Source organism: Microcaecilia unicolor, chromosome 12 (assembly GCF_901765095.1).
Source record: "Microcaecilia unicolor chromosome 12, aMicUni1.1, whole genome shotgun sequence".
Taxonomy (NCBI): domain Eukaryota; kingdom Metazoa; phylum Chordata; class Amphibia; order Gymnophiona; family Siphonopidae; genus Microcaecilia; species Microcaecilia unicolor.
Window position 1 is genome coordinate 49895584 of NC_044042.1, and position 13638 is coordinate 49909221.

General features: G+C 42.0%; 1 protein-coding gene across 3 annotated transcripts in view; it reads left to right on the top strand.

Moving 5' to 3' along the window:
* The first annotated feature begins 602 nt into the window (after positions 1-602).
* UBE4A (ubiquitination factor E4A) overlaps positions 603-13638 on the top strand; it is a 66325-nt gene continuing 53289 nt past the window's right edge. The window contains exons 1-2 of one of the 3 annotated variants that reach the window (XM_030220945.1): positions 771-791; positions 3788-3819. The gene's annotated coding sequence lies outside the window, so the exon portion shown is untranslated. The other 2 variants (XM_030220946.1, XM_030220944.1) reach the window with 2 other exon arrangements.

The window sequence follows — 13638 nt, forward strand, 5'->3', positions numbered from 1 at the left end:
GACTTCTGACGGTGCCAGTGCCTATTTTTCACACGATCTATCGCGTTTAAAATATGCACTGGCGCTGTCGGCTGTCCGCACGCCCACAATATGGCTACGCTTCTGAATGAATCTCCCATGCAAATTTTGCTAGTTGTGGCCAGAATGTTTGCTTGTTTTTCCAAAAAAAAAAAAAAATGTAATTGAATGCATCACTGAAACATATAACAACAGTCAACAGTACAGTTCATTAACCGGCTTCAAAGTAGAAAATGACATTGGGACAAAAGTTGTCCTCGTCCCCCTACCCGTCCCGTGGGATCTGTCCCCATCCTGTCTCGTCCCCTCCCCATGTCATTCTCTAAATAAAATCTCACCTCACAAGTTTGCTATTGTTTTCAATAGTGGTAGTGATTGTTTTGTTCTGGCCAATATGGCGGCAGCACGGGAGGGGATCACTTCAGCTCTTTGACGTCATGCTAACTCCTGATTAAACTTCCTTGATGTACATCAGCACGGCACAGAGTAAGTGCGGCTGCGCTGAATTATGGAAGCAGTATTTGGACATCTTAGAGAACACTTAGAGGCTCGTACACCCACAGGAACCCCTTCCACCCCCGCGGGATTCACGCAAACTCCGTTCCCGTGCAGCTCGCTACTCTTTCAGAATGGTTAGCATCATCATCCGCAACAGGCCCCTCCTCTGACGCTACTTCCTGTTTCCGGTAAGGCGGGACGCCTCAGGAGAGAGAAGTTGTGTCATAGGGGACGGGGCAGAAAGCTGCGGGATTGTTGGTGGTGGGCAACCTCAGGTACGAGTTTGACCTGGGGCGGAGGGAGCAGGCGGATTGCGGACAGGGAGGGGAGCGTGAGAGAGAGAGAGAGAGAGGGATGACAGACCACGGGGAAAGAAGACCGGTCCTCCAATATTATGAGGAGGGGTGCTCGGCGTGTGAGGGCAGCTATATGCGTGTGACTTGGTATCTTTGCAGACGTCGACGGCGGCTGTCAATATCTGGTGTTAGACGCAGCATAGTACATAAAATAGGACTTTTTCCTTTTGGGATGTTTATTCTTTTCTTGCTTTCAAAATTCCACTGGCAAAGTTTTGTGCATCTGCCTGTGATTTTTCTTTATTTGTCTGATCTGGTTGATATTCCAGCTCTTGGCCCCTTCTCCCGACAGCGAAACAAATTATATTGTTATATATGGCTTACTGTGATGGGAATGCCTACTAGGATATGGTTGTTAGGCGCCAGCATTTAGTATTAAGTGTGTTTCTTCCTTCCATATGTTAGAACTAGTATATTTGGACGTCATTAGTGGTATTAGAGGCCACAGGTTATCTTCCCCATTGTTTCATGCCTAAGTGCTTCTGAAGAGATGTGCCAGGGTGAGGAGCTCATTTGTCCTATGGAATAAAATGAGGTTAACACTTGCAAGGGGCTCATTTTCAAAGCAACTTAGCCTTACAAAGTTCCATAGTAACCTATGGAACTTTATAAGGCCAAGTGCTTTGAAAATACGCCTCCTTGGTATTGTGTTTTTTTTCTTTTTTTGGCTAAAGTTTATGGTTCTGCAAATTTGGAAATGGCATAGATGTTGTAGAAAAACAAACCCCTTTATTTCTCTTAAATATATTTTTCTAAGTTTGCTTTATATACATTAAGGGGACAATTCATGTTGCAACTTCTGGAACTCTCCCCCAGAGTACCCTTGTTTATGATAGAGAAGGTTTATGCAAACAGAGCATGTTGCCTTATGTACCAGGCAGTTTATTTTCTTTAGTCCTTTGTCCTTGCTGATTCTGCATGGTCTCCCTACATTCATTAATAACAGTTACAGAATTTCAACTTTGCATCATATTTCAGTTAAGAGTCTAAAAAAGGACATCTGAAGTCTGAATTTCAGCAGTTCAGTTCTACAGGTTTGGGATCTCACTTAGTTTGCATCAGAGAACAGATAAGGTAGGAAAAAAACATTTGTAATTGAAAAGCAGCTCTTCAGTTTCCATGAGGAGTATGCATGGGATAGATTTGCATGCACTGCCTTCTTGGAATGCAACATATGCAACCAATTAATATCCAGCTCAATAATGTCCCTTTTAACTGTTTAACACCATGTCTGTTTTTGCCTTCATGGACCTCTTCTCTTTCTGGTTTCCATGGCTTGCCATGGTATGTGATGTACATCTATTCTTTTGAAGGTGCCCAAGCAATCTAAAGTTACTATTGCTATAGGATCTTACTGACTAGTGGATATTTAGTTGTCTCTTTATCACTTCAGTTGTAACCTTATCTTGACACTTGACATATATTATTCTTATTAAGTTGTGTGAATTGAAACCATCTAGCCTGTTTAGAGAGTTTTTGTTATTGGCCATTTCTGCACCTTATAATGGAGTGGGAATCACTGTACTATTATAAACATGCATCTTTGTTCAAGTTGTAAGGGGATTTGATGTACTGCCATTCTGTGGTTACAATCAAAGTGGTTTTCATGTTATATGCAGATACTTATTTTGTATCTGGGGCAGTGGACTGAGTGGCTTGCCCAGAGTCGTAAGGAACTACGGTGGAAATCAAACCTAGTTCTCTAGGTTCTCAGCCCACTGCACCAACCATTAGGCTGCTACTGCACTCCTCAGTACTTATGAATGAAACTAGTAAAAAAGCCCCGTTTCTGATGCAAATGAAACGGGGGCTAGCAAGCTTTTCTTCTGTGTGCATGTGGGAGTGTGTGTGTTCCTGCCCTCTCTCCCCTCCCCCCTCTGAGTCCTTCATTGTTACAGAGAGAGCGATTTGATTTCCTGCTTTGCTGTTTTCCTTCACTGTTTGTGTTAGAGAGAGAGCGAGGGCGGGGCAGACACTCATGGGGAAACCGGATATCTCTCCCCCTTCACACTTCCGGCTGGAGGCTTCATAGAATGTTGGTGTTGCTTTTTATATATAGAGATGGGGCTGAGGCTCATGCTTACTACTACTACTACTTAACATTTCTGGAGCGCTACTAGGGTTACGCAGCGCTGTACAATTTAACAAAGAGAGACAGTCCCTGCTCAAAGAGCTTACAATCTAATAGACAAGTGAACGGTCGGTCCGATAGGGGCAGTCAAATTGGGGCAGTCTGGATTCACTGAACGGTAAGGGTTAGGTGCCAAACGCAGCATTGAAGAGGTGGGCTTTAAGCAAAGACTTGAAGACTTGATTAGCTTAGCTGTAGGGCGCTGATGCAGGTGGGTGTACTTAGCACTGATAGTGGTTGTCAGGGCTGGGAGCCTCTGTGTTGCTGGTGGGTGGGGCCAGTAGTCTTGGCACCATGGGGAAGATACCAGTACTACTCTTCCACTCCCTGTTAGCTTCTTAGTGTCCCAGATTAGATCTTACCCAAAAATACAAGGACTAGGGGGCGTGCAATGAAGCTACAATGTAGTAAATTTAAAACTAATCGTAGAAAATTTTCTTCACTTGACATGTAATTAAACTCTGGAGTTCGTTACTGGAGAATGTAGTAAAAGCAGCTAGCTTAGCAGGGTTAAAAAAAAAAAAGGGTTGGATGGCTTCCTAAAGGAAAGTCCATAGACCATTATTAAAATGGACTTGGAGAAAATCCACTGCTTATTTCTAGGATAAGCAGCATAAAATGTATTGTACTTTTTGGGGATCTTGCCAGGTACATGTAACTTGGATTGGCCACTGTTGGAAACAGGATGCTGGGCTTGATGGACTTTCGGTCTGTCCCAGTATGGCTATACTTATGTACATGAATAATGCTGTTTTACCAATTCTAATGTTCATTTCTTTTTTAGTGTTGTCTTTTGTTACCATACTTCCTAAATAGGTGAATTCTAGCACTTTCTAGTTTAGCTTTTTAGCTTGATTGCTGTTCTGCTATGTTTCCTAAATTTGGGTTGTTTTTTTTTTTTTGTTAAATGTAGTTAACATAATCTGTTCACCAAAATGCATTATTCTGTCTTGGTCTGCATTGCCCAAAAATAACTCACCAATAAGGCCACATCTGCAAAATTCAATTCCTCTAACTGCATGCTTTCAAGTCCTGTAATTCTTGTATTTTTGAACTCCTAAAACATTCTGCATTAACTAATTCATGGCTAAGTTAAATAACAATGGTGATAATACACAGCCTTGCTTGACTCCAGTTACCATTGGGACAGATACATTTATTTATTAGGATTTATTTACCGCCTTTTTGAAGGAATTCACTCAAGGTGGTTTACAGTAAGAATAGATCAAACATGAGCAATAGACAGTTACAGCAGTAAAAATATTCAACTAACAATACAAAGTATGGCATGGTATACTATTTTTCCTTGTTTTGGGGTCCCCTGTTTTTTTTTATAATTTATACCCTTGGAATTAACTAAGTATGGTATACTATTTGCAGTGTCAACCCAATACGTAATAGAACATTATCATTGATAGTGAAAAGTAAGGCAAAGTTGTAACGTATAGATAGGTAAGAAAGTAGGAAGAGTTAGAAAGTAAGGTGACTGATTTGAAGACAGTTGCACATGAGATCAGAGAGATGGTTAAATATTCTCAGCTAGAGTAGGAGTGGATAAACATGTCCCACTGCAGTATGTGCAGCCCTAGTCACTCCTTGTGTGTGTGAGTGAGACTAACAAGTTAGTTACTTCTTCCATGAAAGGCCTGGTTGAAGAGCCAAGCCTTCACCTGCTTCCTGAAGTAGAGAGAGACTCCGCTTAACACAAGACTTTCAGGCAGTGCATTCCAGAGTGTGGGGGCTACTCCGGAGAAGGCTCACTTGCGGGTATCACATCGTGTAATGTCTTTTGGAGAGGGTGTAGTTAGTGAAAGTCCTTGGGAGGACCTTAGTGTCCTTGGCGGTGTGTGGAGGATCATCCTATTCTTCAGATACTTGGGGCCATTTCCTTTCATGGCCTTGAAGATCAGACATAGAGTTTTAAATGTGGCCCTGTATTGTACTGGTAGCCAATGAAGGTTTTGCAAAAATGGTGTGATGTGGTCATGTCACTTGCAACCTTCTATGAGTCTTGCTGCTACATTCTGAATCAACTGGAGCTGGTGCAGGCCCTTTGAAGTCAGACCATTGTATAGTGCATTGCAGTAATCCAGTAATACATGAAGCAATATGTAGAAGAAAAAGGGGGAGAAAATATCTGGTTGCTCAGTCACATGGCACAATAGAAGGCCAAAAAGGGGAGAAGACAAAACCAATGTTTAGAGAGCTGAAGTGTGGCTGTAGCATGCCTTAAGGAAGAAGAGGTAGAGTTACCTAGTTTAAAACAGTAAAGCTTTGATACGTTCTTAGACATAGCAGTTTTCTAGTATAAGCTGCAAATTAATTTGGTTACCCTTCCCAGCTAGGGAGAGAGAGCATACAAGCAGCAAAGGTAGTACAGCTGACAGGGTGGTGGTGGTGGCTGCTAGAAGAGTGTCACTTTTATATAGCTGATCCTCATCCATGCACCAAAGTCATATATCTTTCAACAGATGAGCTCATTTCCATACTTGTGAGTTGGCCTCATCAAGATTCTGCACCATGTAGGTGCCGCCATCAAGCAAATGTCCATTGCTTGATATGCCTTGTGCCACATTTGCAGGTCTTAGTCTGGTAGAGAATCCTCATTTTGCTTTGTTGGTTCTTGACCTGCCAACTTAGGTATTTAGGGCCTTCCAGCAATTTATTACTGTCCATTCAGAAAGCTAAAGAAGTCTCATAGTAACATGCAAATTTCTGATACCGTTTCATGTTGGAAATGGCAAACTGAATCTGAGTAATAGAACAAAGTTTATCTTATTGATTGTACCTAGGCTTATAGTTGGTCATGTTGCTATTGTTATACTGTTAACATATCAAGCTGTACCTGCTCTGCTGTCTTGGGTGAATCTGTTCGTAAAAGCAGTTAATACCAATAAATAAATAAAGCAGTGATTGATGGCAGTTAAAGACCAAAAATGACCTTTCTAGTCTTCCCCCTTTAGTATTTATGCAGTTTGAGTAGATGTGTATATGAGTTCCCACATGTAATCAACATCAGCTATCTCTGTCCATATTTGTTACTTGACCTCTCAATATCCTTTCTTCATATTCTCCCCCAAATACTGAAAATCTGTTACAGCGATGACCTCTACTACCTCCTCTGTTAGGACATTTTATTCTCCCCATTTTGCAGTAACAAGCTTAATGTCAGTTTCCTCTGTGAGAAAGTTCCTGCTTAGAAACATAAACATAGAAAAATGAAGGCAGATAAAGACCTATCCAGTTGGCCCATCCATTCCATCTACTATCCCTTCCTCTCCCCTGTGTACCCGTCCTAAGCTTTCTTGAATTCAATTATAGTTTTCATCTCCACCACCTCCACCAGGAGGCTGTTCCATGAATTCACCACCCTTTTCAAGAAGAAGTATTTCTTCAAGTTACTTCTGAGGCTATCCCCTTTCACCTTCATCCTATGTCCCCTCATTCCAGAGCTTCCTTTCAATTGAAAGAGACTCGTCTTCTGTTTATTTATGGTAAAGATGTTTTAACTACCTCCATGGCATATCTCCCTTCTCCTACCTTTCTTCCAAAGTATACATATTGAGATCTTTGTCCCCATACTCTTTATGACAAAGACCACGTGCCATTTTAGTAGTTGTCCTCTGGGCTGGCTCCATCCTTTTTATCTTTTTGAAGGTACTAAACAACCAAATTGGTATTGTGGAAATATGACAAAATCTAAATACTCAAAAATCCACTCATATGCAAAATAACAATGTTATTGGGGAAAAGCCTCAAAGAGCTCCAAGATTATATATTTATCTAACAGAGCTAAAACAGACAATTTGGTCTTCTCTTCATCATAGGCAAAAACCCCACTGTGGCAGCGCTTAACTTAACAGGCTGCCGTAAATTCTTTTTACATTTTTTTTTAGAGTTTTTTTTTTACCGCTGCGCACTAATTAGTGGAACAAACCAATCTATTCAACGTATCACACTTCTTGAATAGTGTTCCACTGGATGCTGCTCCTCACTGTGCTGTTCCTCTCTGTTGCTGCCCTGAGCCGACGACGATGGCCAGCGTTTTGCTGCTTCTTCAGGGTCTCGGGCTACAACTTGAGGATAAAAAATAAACTGTTAATGTGGTGCAGCTCTTCTGTATACAGCAGTTTAACAAAATTACCCAATGCAGTTAAATACTTGGAACACTCGCACAGCCTTCAACTGCAGCGTCTCTCATCTCTATGGACGCTGTTGCGCATGTGTATATAGACTCTCTGACGTCATACTCTGACAGGTGAATCACCAATCAGAGGATCTAAAAAAAGTGACACCAGTCGAGTCGTGAATTCAAACCTTGCGGTTCTAGAGAATGTAATTTAAAAATCCATTTTTGTTCTGCTTGTAGTAATTGTCTATGATGATCTCCTCCCCGTATGGCTCTAAAGATCTCTTGTAAAACAAAACACTTTATATCTCCATATGCATGTGATTGACTGATACAGTGCTGAACCAAAGGTAAACCAATCTTATGGGTATTTATAGCGCTTTTGTGTTCTATCATACGCGTGCATAAAGATCTCGAGGTCTGCCCCACATAGAGCTTCTTGCAGGGGCAGAATAGACAATACACTACTGATCTGGATTTGCATGTACCCCGGTACAGTCTCCAGAATTGTACACAATATTCTAAATGAGGTCTTACACAGAGGCTTGATTGCAGAGTTTTTTTGCATGGGTTCCATGATTTCCATGAATGAGATGCAACAATACTGGGCTATAATCTTTTTAGGAATGATAAAGAGGGCCAAAGAGATAGAGGAGTGGCGCTGTATGTTAAAACAAAAAAACAATATTGGAGCGGCTGAAACGCAAGGAACCTGGGGAAGGGAAGAAGCTATATGGATTGTCCTGGAAAGACAAGATTGAACATGGGTGTTATCTACAGACCTTTGGCAGAAATGGAGAAGCTGGACAAGGATCTGATAGAAGATATTCATAAGCTTGGTATGAAAGGGGAGGTGCCAGGCCCCCTCCCTGCCTATCTTCAAATCTCTGCTTAAAGCCCACCTCTTCAAGGTCGCCTTCGGCACCTAACCTCTACACTTCTACCCAAGAAATCTAGACTGCCCCAACTTGACATTTCGTTCTTTAGATTGTAAGCTCCTTTGAGCAGGGACCGTCCTTTTTTGTTTATTTTGTACAGCGCTGCATAACCCTAGTAGCGCTCTAGAAATGTTAAGTAGTAGTAGTAGTGCTATAGTTGGGAGATTTCAGCTTTCCTGATGTGGATTGGAAATCCTGTCTGCAGAATCAGAAAGAAGTAGAGAGATCATGGATGCCTGTCAAAGTGCCTTGCTCAGACAAATAGTGACAGAACCCACAAGGGAAGGGTCAATGCTGGATGTAGTTCTCACAAATGAAGTGTTTCCAGTGACCAGGTGGGTGCACACCTAAGCAATAGTGATTATCACACGATATGGTTTGATATAAAAGCAGAGTGCAGATGCACAAAACTGAGTACTGGATTTCAGATATACTGATTTTGGTAAATAGGGGGAATACCTGAAGAGGTAGCTGATGGCATAGGTGAAGTGGAAGTGCAGTAGTCCAAGCTGAAAGCTGCTGTAAATACAACTGATCTTTACACAAGGAAGGTAAACAAAAACGAGAAACAGGAAGCCTATATGGCTCTCTAAACAAGTGGCTGAAAAAATAAGGGCAAAAGAGGCTTCATTCCAGAAATACAGAAGAACGCAACAAGAGGATCACAGAAAAGAAGAGAGAAATATGGATAGCAAAAGCGCAGGCGGAGGAAAAAATAGCTAAGATGTAAAGAGGTGACAAGACCTTTTTCAGATATATTGAGAAAAGATAGGAATGGAATTGTAAGACTGAAAGATGCTGAGACTGGCTATGTGAACAGTGATGACGATAAAGCAAACATGCTAAATAAATACTTCGGTCGACTGCCAAGGGTATATCTGGGAATGGAGTGGATATTGCACCCACCGTTCACGGAAGAAAGCGTTTATAAACAATTTGAAAATCTGAAAGTGGACAAAGCTATGTGGCTGGATGGGATACATCCCAGGATAATGAGGGAGCTCAGAAGTCCTGGTGGGACCTCTTAAGAATTTATTTAATAGATATTTATAGACAGGAGAGGTTCTGCAGGATTGGAGACAAGCGGACGTGGTCCCTCTTCACAAAAACGGAGACAGGAAAGAAGTGGGAAACTACAGGCCGATAACCCTTATGTCGATGGTAGGAAAAATAATGGAATCGCTGCTGAACAAAAGAATAGCCGTACTGGGTCAGACCAATGGTCCATCTAGCCCAGTATCCTGCTTCCAGAAGTGGCCAATCCAGGTCACAAGTGCCTGGTAGAAACCCAATTAATAGCACCATTCCATGCTACCAATCCCGGGGCAAGCAGTGGCTTCCCCCATGTCCATCTCAATAAAGGACTGTGGACTTTTTGTCAGTGAACTTCTCCAAAACATTTTAAAACCCAGATACACTAATTGCTGTTACCTCATCCTCCAGCAATGAGTTCCAGAGCTTAGCTATTCTTTGAGTGAAAAAGTATTTCCATGTAATTTCATTGTGTCCCCTGGTCTTTGTACTTTTTGAAAGAGTGAAAAATAGATTAATTTCTACCCATTCTGTGCCACTCGGGATTTTGTAGACAACAATCGTATCTCCTCTCATCTGTCTGTTTTCCAAGCTGAAGAGCAACATGGCTTTACCAAAGGAAAATCCTGCCAAAAGAATCAGACTTCTTTGACAAAGAACAGGTGATATATGTAGTCTACATGAATTTGTTTCCAATCCAGTTGGATTGAAAACTGATTGACCGACAGGCGGCAGAAGGTGGTGGTAAATAGAATCCACTCGGAGGAAAAGGTGAGCAGTGGAGTGCCTCAGATGTCGGTGGTGGGGCCATTTCTGTTTAATATATTTGTGAGAGACACTGCTGAAGGGTTAGAAGGAAAAGTTTGCCTTTTTGCGGATGACGTGAAGATAGCCAATAGATTGGATACCCTGTAGGGAGTAGAAACCATGAGAAGGGATCTCCAAATGTTGGAGGAATGGGTCTGGCAGTTAAAATTTAATGTATCACAAAAGTATTCTAATAGCTAAATAACAATACTTTAATTATTGCAAATACATATATTATCAACAAACATACACGATTTTCTGCGGAACTCACTTCCACAAGCCTTTCACACTAACACACCCACAAGCACTCCAAACGCATACACCTCAATCAAATAATCCAGCTCTATGTAAAGAACTTAACAAGCTTGTGCTAAAAGTACAAAACAAATGGACCCGCTTAACTGTGACGGACTTGTAAAATGTTTTTAACATACAGTCATTGCAGACAGAGTCCCAAAGTGGTGACCACGAATCACTATCGTAAAGATGACAATCATTTGATAGTGTCAAAGAGCAGGTAATAGCTGTTTCAAAGTTCAAAATCCGGAATCAACGGACTCCGTATTTAAATGAACAAACTCCAAACTTAAATGAAGGATCTTGATAAGTGCTGAGTGTTCACATATATACCATCACCAGCTACGTGTGATGTTTGCTTGCATGGCGGCTCTGCGCGGCAAGGAGAAGGCTTCAGAGGAAACCACAACCGTCAGTTCAGCGGCATAACTTTTAAATCTTCTAGTTCCTCAATGCGAGACCGCATTTCGTGGTGTACTTCATCAGGAGGAACCATATACCGCAGCCTGTAACAATTCATTTGAAACATACCCCAAAACAGACTTTCACAGTCTCAAACTACTATACTCTCGTAACCTTATGACACATTAATACACTTAGTGGCTGCTTACCATCGAGACTGTTGTCTAAGCATGAAGTCCAAATCACCGCCCCCTAGCGTAAAGCTCGTGTCTACTTCTTCCAGGGATTAAATACCCCTCTGGGACCGCCCCTTGGCGAAACTTATAACCATTCTACTTCAAGGTTAAGACCCATGGGGGCCACCGTATCCCATGTAAAGATGTAGCGCTGTTCTATTACAAGTAATTGTGCACTGACGTCACCGCCCCTGAGAGGGGGGGGGGGGGGAACTTGTACTAGCACTAAACACTTTAAATCCTCTATGGCATGGTTTTGATTAATCCAATGAGTTACCAACGGAGCTTCTTTTTTGGGGGGATTCTAAGATTACTGATGTGTTCAGCCAACCTATATTTTAGTTGTCTCTTAGTGTGTCCAATATAGTATAAAGAACACGGACACATGATGCAATAAACCACTCTTTCACTATTGCATGATGTGGCTTGCAAATAAAACCTTTTCGTGGACCCCGGTATTATAACCCACTTAGCAGTAACTGAATACTTACAATAAACACATCTACCACAAGGGGAGTGCTGATCATCTATCATGTCAGAAGTGGACCTCTTCAATAACTCCCCCAAATTAGTGATACGCGATCTTAGGGTGCTCGCTGATTTCTGGGTGCACAGACAGAACATGCCAGTATTTGTGTATTAGCTGACCTATTTTAGGGGCATAGTGAAAGAACGGAAGCACACATGCTAACGCTCTACCTATAGGCTTTTGCCTAGGCAAAAATAGCCAAGATCTATGAGTTTACAGGATAGTTAAAATTTAATGCCAAGAAGTGCAGAGTAATGCACTTGGGGTGCAGAAATCCAAAAGAGATATACCAGATAGGAGGGGAGAGATTGGTAAGTTCGGCTCAGGAGAAGGGACCTTGGGGTGATGATGTCTGGAGGATCTCAAGGTAAGGAGACAATGCGACAAGGCCATTGCCTGAAGGATGCTAGGCTGCCTTTATTAATTCTTGAAGTGCATTTCTCTATTTTGGCCAGCAGGTGGTACGCCCTCTTTTAGTTTCACCTAGTAAAGGAGTGAATCTACAGTATTGTGAGCAGTATACTTTTAAAACTTGTTGACTGGGCTCTGATTGGCCTAGAGTCTGAAATTACCTAGCAGTTGTTGCTGGCTGTTGGTTCAGTCTTAGCCCGAGAGAAAAGAGACAGATCTTTTTGCTGAGGCCCAGTGAATTACATGTCCTGATCTCCCTAGGTACTTTCTAGGAAGTGTGCAAATGTTTAGTGTTATAATTGATCCATATTTCAGTTACCTGTTATAGTTTGCTAATTGCACTATTTTGTTCCACTGTTTGATTTTTAAAAGCCAGTAAGCAATATTTAGTTTATTGCCTCTCTGTTGACTGATAAACAATCCTGGTGTGTGGGGTCTGTGAGTTCTTTCTGGGAACTGTGGGACCACTGGGGATAATTGGAGAGCGGGAGATTCACCCAGAGGTGGTTGTGACCCAGTAGGTGGGAGGAGGGTGTTAGTGTACAGTGAAAGAGGCAGGTGCAGGCGGACCTGAGTTGTGCTGGAGATAGTCCCTCTAAGTGGCCGCGGGGTAACCCCAAGTGGGTGGCTAGGCGTTTCGTGACAGGGATATAGCCAGCAGAAGAAAGGTGCTGATAGTGCCTCTGTACAAGTCGTTGGTGAGGTGCCACTTCGAGTTTTGTGTTCAGTTTTGGAGGCCATAATTTGCTAAGGATATAAATGAATTTAAGTGGTTCAAAGAGAAGTGACAAAAATGGTATGTTGTGTTGTTGTGCAGCAAGATGTACAAGGAGAGACTTGATGACCTGAACATGTCTACCCTAGAGGAAAGGAAAAAGAGGGGTAATATGATGTTCAAATATTTGAAAGGTATTAATCCACAAACAAACCTTTTCCAGAGGCAGGAAGGTGATAGAACTAGAGAACAAGAATTGAGGTTGAAGGGCCGACTCAGGAATAATGTCAGGAAGTATTTTTTTTACCAAGAGCGTGATAGATACCTGGAATGTCCTCTCGCGAGAGGTGGTGAAGATGAAAACGATAATGGAATTCAGAAATGCGTGGGATAAACACAAAGGAATTCTGTTTAGAAGAAAAGGATCCAAAGAAGCTTAGCGGAGATTAGGTGACCTCAAAGCCAGTGCTGGGCAGACTTCAACGGTCTGTGCGATGATCATGGCTGGACAGATTCAGTATCAGAAGTTGGAGAACAAGGCCAATGCTGGGCAGACTTCTGTGGCCTGATCATGACTGAATAGGATTGGATGGGTTAGAGTGGAGCTTTTTAGGGACTTTGACATCTTCAGAATAATGGCAGTACCAGGTAAATTTCTACAGTCTATGCCCTGAAAATGGCAAGGACAAATCAAGATCAGGTATACATATGAAGTAATGAGTTTATCTTATTGGGCAGAATGGATGGAATATTATTACACATACTAGAATACTTCGGAGTAGGAGGTACAGTTCTCAAATGGCTAAAAGGATTCTTGACCACAAGATCATATCAAGTAACAACGAATACGGACATATCAACCCCATGGATACCTGAATGCGGAGTTCCTCAGGGATCCCCCCTCCCACCAACTCTCTTCAATTTAATGATGATACCTTTTGCCAAACTTCTAGCCAATCAAAACCTCAACCCTTACATATACGCAGACGATGTTACGATCTACATTCCGTTCAAACATGATCTAAACGAAATCACCAACAAAATCAACCAAAGCCTCCAAATCATGCACTCCCTGGGCGGATGCATTCCAGCTAAAACTCAACGCAGAAAAAACACAATGTCTTGTACTCACCTCTCAA